We start from the raw sequence: 12,458 nt of genomic DNA on the forward strand, positions 1-12,458 counted from the left end.
CACCGGCCTCAGAAGCAAAGGAGCACCTGGTGGATTTTGAGCCTCCTTTTTATTAGAATATATTTTAGGCACCATGTCAGCTTTGAACAGGTCTAGTGGAACTAAAACAGTGGAAACCGCCCAAAAGTGACCCCATTTGGGAAACTACACCCCTCGAGGAATTTATCTAGGGGTGTAGCAAGCATTTTGACCGGCCAGTTTTTTTGCAAAAATTTTTGGAACTAGGCCATGAAAATGAAAATCTACATTTTTTCAAATAAAATGTAGGTTTAGCTAATTTTTTTTCATTTCCAAAAGAACTAAAGTAGAAAAAGCACCACAACATTTGTAGAGCAATTTCTCCCGAGTAAAACAATACCCCACATGTGGTAATAGACGGTTGTTTGGACACACGGCAGGGCTTAGAAGGGAAAGAGCGCCATTTGGCTCTTGGAGCTCAAATTTAGCAGGAATGGTTTGCGGAGGCCATGTCACATTTGCAAAGCCCCTGAGGTGACAAAACAGTGGAAACCCCCAACAAGTGACCCCATTTTGGAAACTACACCCCTCGAGGAATTTATCTAGGGGTGTAGCAAGCATTTTGACCGGCCAGTTTTTTTGCAAAGATTTTTGGAACTAGGCCATGAAAATGAAAATCTACATTTTTTCAAATAAAATGTAGGTTTAGCTAATTTTTTTTCCTTTCCAAAAGAACTAAAGTAGAAAAAGCACCACAACATTTGTTGAGCAATTTCTCCCGAGTAAAACAATACCCCACATGTGGTAATAAACGGTTGTTTGGACACACGGCAGGGCTTAGAAGGGAAAGAGCACCATTTGACTCTTGGAGCTCAAATTTAGCAGGAATGGTTTGCGGAGGCCATGTCACATTTGCAAAGCCCCTGAGGTGACAAAACAGTGGAAACCCCCAACAAGGGACCCGATTTTGGAAACTATACCCCTCGAGGAATTTATCTAGGGGTGTAGCAAGCATTTTGACCGGCCAGTTTTTTTGCAAAAATTTTTGGAACTAGGCCATGAAAATGAAAATCTACATTTTTTTCAAATAAAATGTAGGTTTAGCTAATTTTTTTTCATTTCCAAAAGAACTAAAGTAGAAAAAGCAACACAACATTTGTAGAGCAATTTCTCCTGAGTAAAACAATATCCCATATGTGGTAATAAACGGCTGTTTGGACACACGGCAGGGCTGAGAAGGGAAAGAGCGCTATTTGGCTTTTGGAACTCAAATTTAGCAGGAATGGTTTGCGGAGGCCATGTCGCATTTGCAAAGCTCCTGAGGGGACAAAACAGTGGAAACCCCCAACAAGTGACCCCATTTTGGAAACTATACCCCTTGAGGAAATTATCTAAGGGTATAGTGAGCATTTTGACCCCACAGGTTTTTTGCAGAAATTTTTGGAAGTAGGCTATGAAAATTAAAATCTACATTTTTTCAAAGAAAATGTAGGTTTAGGTATTTTCTTTTCATTTCCACAAGGACTGAAGGAGAAAAAGCACCATAACATTTGTAAGGCATCTTCTCCCGAGTAAAACAATACCCCACATGTGGTCACAAACATCTGTTTGGACACACGGTAGGGCTCAGAATGGAACTAGCACCATTTGGATTTTGGAATGGTTTCTGGGCGCCATGTCACATTTGCTGAGCCCCTGTAGTACGACTAGTACAGTGGAAACACCCCAAAAGTGACTCCATTTGGGAAACTGCACCCCCTAAGGAATCATCTAGGGGTATAGTGAAAATTTTGATCCCAAAGGTTTTTTGCTGAATTAATTAGAACTAAGCCATGAAAATGAAAAATATTTTTTTTTTACAACAAGATGTCGTTTTAGATACACATTTTTCATTTTTACAAGGAATAGAGAAGAAAAAGCACCCCAACATTTGTAAAGTAATTTCTCCCGAGTACAGTAACACCCCATATGTGGTTCTAATCAGCTGTTTACATATATGGGAGCATTCAGAAGAAAAGGAGCGGTATTTATCTTTTGGAGCGTAGATTTTGCTGGAATGGTTTGCGGACGCCATGTTGCATTTGCAAAACCCCTGATGTACCAAACAAAAGTGACCCCGTTTTAGAAACTACACCCCTAAAGGCATTTATCAAGAGGTGTAGTGAGAATTTAGTCTCCACAGGTGTTTTTCAGAAATGAATACGCTGTGGATTGTGCAAAGTGAAAATTGCAATTTCTCCACTGATCTGCCCATTCACCACACAAGATGTTGTGCCCCTAGAGAATCTTACCCCATAAATTGTTAAGCGGGTTCTCCCGGGTATGGTAATACCTTACTTGTGGCCATAAATTGCTGTTTGGGCACACTGTAGGGCTAAGAAGGGAAAGACCGCCATTTTGAGCATGGATTTTGCTTGGTAATAGTTCTGTTTGGGGTTTTGCTGGTATTTCCGTTTATAATGTGGTGGCATATGTAATCTGTGCGGAGTACATCAGAGTATATGTAATCTGTGCGGAGTATATCAGGGCATAATAAGAGGGTATAATAATGGGGTAAATAATACAATTATCCATAGAAGTGTTGTACGCTGTGAAGCGATCCGTTATGCACAGGCCGATAAACTGATAAACGGTTTTCTTTCTTATCCCCCTTTTGTAACACTCTGCACCTTTTGGGGACTTTTTCTCCTTCGTAGTTTGGGAAATATTACTGGGTAAGTTTTGCGCTGGTATAATACGGGCGCCCTCGCTTCCAGCGGATGTGCTATGTCCCTTCCTTTTCCTAGTTCCTAAATACTAGGGCCCTGAAACTGAAGGAATGTTCCCCTCCGGCCTGCGCATTGAGATGTTTTTTCATCACCGCATTACTAGTGCCGTAACTTTTTTGTTTTTCAGTTGATTGAGCGGTGTGCGGGCTTGTTTTTTGCGAGATGGGCTGTAGATTTTATTGGTACCATTTTAGAACACATATGACTTTTTTATCACTTTTTATTTCATTTTTTGGTAAAGGAAATTACCAAAAACAAGCAATTCTGGAATAGTTTTTTATTGGGTTTTTTATCGGCATCCACAGTGTGCCCTAAATTACATGTTAGCTTTATTCTGTGGGTCGATACGATTACGGCGATACCAAATTTATATAGTTTTTTTTATGTATTGCAGCTTTTGCACAATAAAATCACTTTTTTTATAAAATCATTTGTTTTCTGTGTCGCCATATTCTAAGACCCATAACTTTATTATTTTTGCGTGCACAAAGCGGTGTCTGGGATTATTTTTTACGGGACGGATTGTCGTTTTTTATTAGTACTATTTTGGAGTAAATGTGACTTTTTGATCACTTTTTATAGCATTTTTTGGAAGGAGATGTGACCTAAAAACAAAGATTCTGGCATTGTTTTTCATGTTTTTTTTTTACGGCGTTCACCGTGCGGGATAAATTACATAATTGTTTTGTCGTTTGGGTCGTTACGTACGCGGCGATACCAATTATGTATAGTTTTTTTATGTATTGCGGCTTTTGCACAATAAAATCACTTTTTTTATAAAATCATTTGTTTTCTGTGTCGCCATATTCTAAGACCCATAACTTTTTTATTTTTGCGTGCACGAAACTGTGTCAGGGATTATTTTTTGCGGGACGGATTTCGTTTTTATTAGTACTATTTTGGAGTAAATGTGACTTTTTGATCACTTTTTATAGCATTTTTTGGAAGGAGATGTGACCTAAAAACAAAGATTCTGGCGCTGTTTTTCATGTTTTTTTTTTTACAGCGTTCACCGTGCGGGATAAATTACATAATAGTTTTGTAGTTTGGGTCGTTACGGACGCGGAGATACCAATTATGTATAGTTTTTTTTATTTTTACGTTTTTTCCCATAATAAAAGACTTACTATGGGAAAAAAGTCAGTTTAGCTTTATTTTTATTTGAAATGTGTGTGTTTTTATTGTTTTACCACATTTTTATTAACTTTTTTTTACTTATTTTACTTGTCCCACTAGGGGACATGAGGGCCTGATGCCCCGATCGCTACTCTAATACACTGCACTACATACGTAGTGCAGTGTATTAGCGCTGTCAGTTATTCACTGACAGCAAGCCTATGAGGACACGCCGCAGGCGGGTCCTCATCGGCTCCCGTACAAGACAGACTCGGACGCCATTTTCTGTGATTGCATCACTGGGTTGCCGGTCGGGTGAAAACCTCTATTGAGCGCAGCATCTGAGGGGTTAATCTGCCGGATAGGAGAATAGCTCCGGTACTGGCAGTTACAGGAGGGTGCCAGCTGTATAATACAGCTGTCACCCCGCGGTGATGGTGCCGGCTCTGCTTCTGAGCCCGCACCATCACTGCGCCGTACATATACGGCGCTTTGCGGGAAGCACCTCCCGACAGCGCCGTATATATACGGCGGATGTCGGGAAGGGGTTAAAGAGAGGTGTTACAATGTTTTGTTATTATTATTTCTTTCTTTAACCCCTTCCCACTTTGGCCACTTTTGACCTTCCTGAGAGAGCCTCATTTTTCTAATCTGACATGTTTCACTTTATGTGGTAATAACTTGGGAATTCTTTCACCTATCCAAGCGATTCTGAGGTTGATTTCCCAGGACACATTGGCATTTATGTTACGGGCAAAATTTGCTCGATACATTGAGTATTTAATTGTGAAAAATCACAAAATTTTGTGAAAAATTTTTTGCAAAAATTTGTATTTTACTAAATTTAAATGTATCTGCTTGTAAGACAGGCAGTTATACCACACAAAATTGTTGCTAATTAACATCCCCCATATGTCTACTTTAGATTGGCATCGTTTTTTGAATATCGTTTTATTTTTCTAGGACGTAACAAGGCTTAGAACTTTAGCTGCAATTTCTCACATTTACAAGAAAATTTCAAAAGGCAATTTTTACAGGGGGCAGTTCAGTTGTGAAGTGGCTTTGAGGGCCTTATATATTAGAAACCCCAAATAAGTCACCCTTTTTAAAAACTTCACCCCTCAAAGTATTCAAAACAGCATTTAGAAAGTTTCTTAACTTTTTAGACGTTTCACAGGAATTAAAGCAAAGTAGAAGTGAAATTTACACATTTCCTTTTTTTTGCAGAAATTCATTTTTTAATCCATTTTTTTTTGTAACACAGAAGGTTTTACCAGACAAACGCAACTCAATATTTATTGCCCAGAGTCTACAGTTTTCGCACATGTGACCCAAGTGTGCTACTGGACTGAAGCACCAGCCTCAGAAGCAAAGGAGCACCTAGTGGATTTTGGGGCCTCCTTTTTATTAGAAAATATTTTAGGCACCATGTCAGGTTTGAAGGGCTCTTGCGGTGCCAAAACAGTGGAAATGCCCTAAAAGTGACATTTGGGAAACTAGACCCCTCAAGGAAATTATCTAGGGGTATAGTGAGCATTTTGACCAGACAGGTTTATTGCAGAAATTATTGGAAGTAGGCCGTGAAAATTAAAATCTACATTCTTTCAAAGAAAATGTAGGTTTAGCTAATTTTTTCTCATTTCCACAAGAACTAAAGGAGAAAAAGCACCACCACATTTGTAAAGCAATTTCTCCCGATTAAAACAATACCCCACATGTGGTCCTAAATGGCTGTTTTGGACACACGGCAGGGATTAGAAGGGAAAGAGCTCCATTTGGCTTTAGGAGCTCAAATTTAGCAGGAATGGTTTACGGAGGCCATGTCACATTTGCAAAGCCCCCGAAGGGACAAAACTGTGGAAACCTCACACAAGTGACCCCATTTTGGAAACTACACCCCTTGAGGAATTCATCTACGGGTGTAGTAAGCATTTTGACCCCACAGGGGTTTTATAGATTTTATTAGAAATGGGCAGTGAAAATAAAAACAATCCTTTTTCTTCGATAAGACGTAGCTTTAGCTCAAAATGTTTCATTTTCTCAACAAATAAAAGAAAAAATTAACCCCAACATTTGTAAAGCAACTTCTCTGGAGTACGGCAATACCCCATATGTGGTCATAAACTGCTGTTCGGGCACATGGCAAGGATCAGAAGAGTGGGAGCGCCATTTGGCTTTTGGAGTACAGATTTTGCTGGATTGATTTCTTGGAACCATGTCGCTTTTGCAAAGCACCTAAGGTACCAGTACAGTGGAAATTGACCAAAAGTGACTCCATTCATGAAACTACACCCCTTGAAGATTTTGCTGGATTGGTTTCTGGTTGCTATGTCGCATTTGCAAAGCCCCTGAGGGACTAAAACAATGGAAACCCCCCACAAGTGACCCCATTTTGGAAACTACACCCCTCAAGGTATTCACCTATAGGTGTATTGAGCATTTTGACCCCACAGATGTTTCATAGATTTTATTAGGATAGGGCAGTGAAAATAAAAAAAAATCCTTTTTCTTCAATAAGACGTAGCTTTAGCTAAAAAAAATTCATTTTCTCAATAAATAAAGGAAAAAAAGAACCACAATGTTTGTAAAGCAATTTCTCCTGAGTACGGCAATACCCCATATGTGGTCATAAACTGCTGTTTGGGCACACAGTAGGGCTCAGAAGGGAAGAAGTGCCATTTGGCTTTTGGAGTACAGATTTTGCTGTATTGGTTTCTAGTCACTATGTCGCATTTGCAAAGCCCCTGTGGGACCAAAACAGTGGAAACCCCTCCAAGTGACCCCATTTTGGAAACTACACCCCTCAAGGTATTCACCTAGGGGTGTAGCGAGCATTTTAACCCTGCAGGTGTTTTGCAGAAATTAGTGTGCACTCGATGTTGCAGAGTAAAAATTTTATTTTTTTCCATAGATATGCCAATATGTGGTTCCCAGCTTGTGCCACCATAACAACACAGCTCTCTAATTATTATGCTGTGTTTCCCAGTTCTAGAAACACCCTACGTGTGACAATAATCTTTTGCCTGGACTATCGACAGGGCTCAGGAGTGAGAGAGTACCATGCGAAATTGAGGCCTAATTTGGCAACTTACGCAGTATTGGTTCACAATTTCAGAGGCTCTGATGTGAAATAATAAAAGAAACCGCTGAGAAGTGACCCCATTTTGTAAACTACACCCCTCAAGGCATTTATTAAGGGGTGTAGTGAGAATTTTCTTGGCGAATGGTGCAAAGTAAAAATTTTAATTTTTCCCTAGATGTGACATTTCAGTGGGAAATATGTCGTACCCAGCTTATGCCACTGGAGACACACACCCCAAAAATTGTTAAAAGGGTTCTCCCAGGTATGGTGATGCCATATATGTGGAAGTAAACTGCTGTTTGGGCACGCTGTAGGGCTCAAAAGGGAAGGAGCGCCATTTAGCTTTTGGAGCGCAGATTTTGCTTGGTACTAGTTTTGTTTGGAGTTTTACTGGTATTTCAGTTTATAATGTGGGGCATACATGAGCTGGGCAGAGTACATCAGGGGCATAGTCAGGTGGTATAATAATGGGGTAAACAATAAAATAATGCATAAATATTTGTTACCCTGTGAAGAATCCTTTATGCATAGGCCTGTGTCTCACTGATAAATGTCCTTTCTTATCCCCCTTTTGGTCCACACTCTGCACCTTTGCAGTTTGGGGAATTTTGCTGGGAAGTGTTGTCCTGGTATAATACGGGCACCCCCGCTTCCAGCAGATATGTTTGGGCCCTCCCCTTCCTGGTTGCCTCATTTTAGGGCCTTGATAAATCGGCACTTGAAACAGCACAAGAAATGTTCCCCACGGGCAGGCACAACTGCATATTTTTCTTTCCTGACTTATTGGAGCCTTAACTAAGTTTATTTTTTCATAGACGTAGTGGTATGAGGGCTGTTTTTTTGCAGGACGTGTTGTAATTATTATTGGTACCATTTTGGGGTACATTCAACTTTTTGATCACTTGTTATCCTTTTTTTTTGGGAGGCAAAGTGATCAAAAAACAGCAATTCTGCCATAGTTTTTTTTTTTTTAATATATATAGCGCTTACCACGCGTCATAAATTACATGTTAAAGAGGCTCTGTCACCAGATTTTGCAACCCCTATCTGCTATTGCAGCAGATAGGCGCTGCAATGTAGATTACAGTAACGTTTTTATTTTTAAAAAAACGAGCATTTTTGGCCAAGTTATGACCATTTTCGTATTTATGCAAAGGAGGCTTGCAAAAGTACAACTGGGCGTGTTGAAAAGTAAAAGTACAACTGGGCGTGTATTATGTGTGTACATCGGGGCGTGTTTACTACTTTTACTAGCTGGGCTTTCTGATGAGAAGTATCATCCACTTCTCTTCAGAACGCCCAGCTTCTGGCAGTGCAGATCTGTGACGTCACTCACAGGTCCTGCATCGTGTCGGCATCAGAGGCTACAGTTGATTCTGCAGCAGCATCAGCATTTGCAGGTAAGTAGCTACATCGACTTACCTGCAAAAGCCGATGCTGCTGCAGAATCATCTGTAGCCTCTGGTGCCGATGTGTCCTGACACGATGCAGGACCTGTGAGTGACGTCACAGCGTGATCTCTGGAGAACACGGCTGTGTCTGCACTGCCAGAAGCTGGGCGTTGTGAAGAGAAGTGGATGATACTTCTATACACAACGCCCAGCTAGTAAAAGTAGTAAACACGCCCCGATGTACGCACAAAATACACGCCCAGTTGTACTTTTACTTTTCAACACGCCCAGTTGTACTTTTGCAAGCCTCATTTGCATAAATACGAAAATGGTCATAACTTGGCCAAAAATGCTCGTTTTTTAAAAACTAAAAACGTTACTGTAATCTACATTGCAGCGCCTATCTGCTGCAATAGCAGATAGGGGCTGCAAAATCTGGTGACAGAGCCTCTTTAACTTTATTCTGCGGGTTTAGTGCGATTCCGGAGATACCAAATTTATAGAACTTTTTTATGTTATACAACTTTTTGCACAATAAAATTACTTTTGTAAAAAGAATGTATTTTTTTCTGTCGCCAAGTTGTCAGAGCCATAACTTTTACATTTTTTGTTGACGGAGCTGTATGAGGGCTTGTTTTTTGCGAGACGAGCTATGGTTTTTATAGGTTCCATTTTTGGATACATGCGACTTTTTGATCACTTTTTATTTCAATTTTTAGAAGACAATGTGACCAAAAAAAAAGGAATTCTGCTATTATTTTTTAGGTTTTTTTACGGCGTTCACTGAGCGAGACAAATAACATAATATTTTTATAGTTCAGGTCGTTACGGACGCGGGGATACCAAATGTGTATGGTCTTATTTATTTTTTTCAATAATAAATGACTTGATAAGGGAAAAAGGGCGATTGTGTTTTATGTTATTACTTGAAACTTTTATTTTATTTTTTACAACTTTATTTTTACTTTTTTGACACTTTTTTTGACACTTTTCTTTAGTCCCACTAGGGCACTTGAAGGTCCAACTGTTTGATTGATGTTCTAATACATTGCACTACCTATGTAGTGCAATGTATTAGAACTGTCAGTTGTTCACTGACAGCAAGCCGATCAGGCTCCGGCTCCGGTTCGGGCCTAATCGGCTTCCGTAATGGCAGACAGGAGGCCTCCTGTTCCTGCTGTTACAGCGGGGTGTCCGCTGTAACATACAGCGGACACCCACTACTGATGACAACGGCTCAACTTCTGAGCCGGAAGCTGAGCCGGCGACATCTTGCCAATGGTACCAAAAGCCTTTTAGGCCCCCTGGCGAGCGGAGCATAGGAGGCTTCTGTTGCTGGAAGACCGGGAGGTATTAGGCCTCCGATTGACATTGCAGCCACCGGCAACCCAGCGATCACGTTGAATGTAATGTCCCCCAAGACATTACTTGAGAGATAATGTGTTGTAACTGTATTTCATGACATATTTGCACTTTTAGGTACTGTCATTTTAAAATAAGAAATGTGAAGTTACAATGCACTGTGTTACAGCCTATGCAGGAGTGTCTTATACTGGGAAGTTTCCAGAAGGTGGGAGGAGCTTAGGAGATAGAGGGGGTCCAGTGGCAGTTAATGGCAGTCAGTGAGTGATCAATTGAGTTAACAGCAAAGTGGAGTTGCTCCTGAGTCCATCCATCTAGGATCCAGAGACTATAACATCAGGCTATAGAGAAGCTCGCAGAAAGAAAGAGAAAGAGAACAGTCTGGAGACTTTTTAAAATATGTTGGTGAGTCTCATCCTTCATATATTAGCCCTGACTACCCATTAAAGGCAGAAGTAGCACAGGCCAGGAGCCATTACAGAGAAAGCAGAGAATTGCATAGATATTGTATTGTCCCACTTACTATGGGGTCAGCTATGCCCTAGAATTGCCATGGGTAGTATCAGAAGAGAAGCAGAGAAGCAGAGAGAGAGGGTCGCCCACTCCTGCATCTGGTGCTTTATTGTATTGAAAAGACCGAGTTTATCACAAGAAGCTGTGCCTCCATTTCATGTGGAAGATTGTAACTGCCATTTTGGAAACTTAAGTAAAGTGTGCCGCGTGCTAGCCTGTTCAACTGCCACCTCAGCCTCCTGTCTTATTTTGCACTCATAACACCAAGGACACCCCAAAACACCATCAGGACAGGAGCAGACACTGGGAGTGTCCCGGGGGATATTCAGAGACTACCATCCTCATTTACCCGTGCAAACCCCCTCATCACTAGCTGTGAGCAGGCCCTGAGAGAAAGGGAAGGCCTGTTGGCCATCGTGATCCACACTGAGAGCCGAGCCGGCTGCCAAATTGTGGGCCTACTCCTTCCCCCTTTCCCATCGCTCCTCTGGTCACCCGCTCGCGCGCTACATTAGGCCTCCGATTGCCATTGCAGCCACCGGCAACCCAACGATCACGTTGCTGGGGTGCCGGTGGCTAAAAACTCCTCACATGCTGCGATCTCTATTGAACGCAGCATCTGAGGGGTTAATCGGCCAGATCAGATGCAAGCTCCGGTCCTGGCCGATACCTCAGGTTGCCAGCTGTAACGGTAATGGTACTGCGCTTTGCGGGAAGCCCTGCCCGACAGCGCCGTATATATACACGGCAGATGTCAGGAAGGGGTTAATAAAACAGTGTATCAGTGTGTTTGGTCCAACTTTCTAAATACTTTTTATTAAAAATAATTTTTACTGTTTAAGATACAGCTGCTTTGTATCCTGTATACAGAGCAGCTTTATCTAGTGCTAAAACCTGTATCCGTCATGTCTGCGGCACTGACGGGTACAGTGTCAGTGGGTTGGGGGGGGTTGAATTGTGTGTGAGGGGGAAGGAGGGGGCCTAAGTTGTGTCAACAGCCCAGGGCCCATGGTACACTTAATCCGGCACTGATAAGGACACTGCTACAGCAAGGAAACTGTTCCACAGTTTTGATCATGCCTTGAAAAGTCTTTTGACGGAGGCTTATGTCCTATTACTTTATTGCGTGCTCTTTCTGAGCTTGGTGGTTTAAGTGGCTTGTGAACTAAGTGGAGTTCTAAAACCGGAGTTGAAAAGAGGAGTTGAAGCCCCAGTAAGTACTCTTCTTTTCTTTTACTTTGACAATTGTTCGCTGTTTTGGTGTAACTTGGATAATGGATAGCAAGATTGGAGGTTTTCTTCAGTGCACAGTTTGCCATATGTATACACGACTGGAGCCGGAGTTCCAGGGCGAATATCTCTGTGGCAGATGTGAGCATGTTGGTCACCTGGAAGCTCGTATTAGAGATCTGGAGGAGCAGAATGCAACACTGAGGAGGATAGACAATCTTGAGCTGAGCTTGCTGCTCACGGAGCATGAAGTTAGTGGGTTAGAACTGGAGGGTGAAGACATGGGTGAGCAGGATCAGGTAAGTAGCTGGGTTAATGTAGTTAGGGGCAGTAGAAAGGGGTCAAAGACAAGGAAGGCCGATCCGGTTTCTGGCATTCCAAGCAAAATTGCCAGGTTGGGTGATGATGCGACGGTGTCAGTCTCAGAAAAGGCAGCCCTAGTGGATACTGATCTCCCTAACAGCCGGGAGAACAGCCCAGCTAGTAGTCGGCGGGATGGTAATGCAGGTAAGCCAAGACAATTGATAGTTGTAGGGGATTCTATAATCAGGAAGACTGATAGAATAATTTGTCGCCAAGACCGCCTCAACCGAATGGTTTGCTGTCTCCCTGGTGCCAGGGTTCGGCATGTGGTGGAACGGGTGGACAAATTGCTGGGAGGGGCTGGTGATGATCCAGCTGTTGTGGTCCATGTCGGTACCAACGACAGAATAAATGGTAGGTGGAGGAGCCTTAAGAATAATTTTAAAGAACTAGGCTACAAGCTGAAGGGAAGGACCTCCAAGGTTGTATTCTCAGGAATACTGCCTGTGCCATGCGCATCACAGGAAAGACAGCGGGAGCTCAGGGAGTTAAATGCATGGCTTAAGTCTTGGTGTAGAGGAGAAGGATTTGGGTTCCTAGAGCACTGGGCTGACTTTTCATTGGGGTACAAACTGTATTCTGCAGATGATTTTCACCTAAATGGAAGGGGGTCCGCTGTGCTGGGGGAGAGAATTCTAGCTGGGGTGGCGGAGTGTTTAAACTAGGGCTGAGGAG

This window comes from Rhinoderma darwinii, chromosome 4 (genome assembly GCF_050947455.1).
Source record: "Rhinoderma darwinii isolate aRhiDar2 chromosome 4, aRhiDar2.hap1, whole genome shotgun sequence".
NCBI classification, from domain to species: domain Eukaryota; kingdom Metazoa; phylum Chordata; class Amphibia; order Anura; family Rhinodermatidae; genus Rhinoderma; species Rhinoderma darwinii.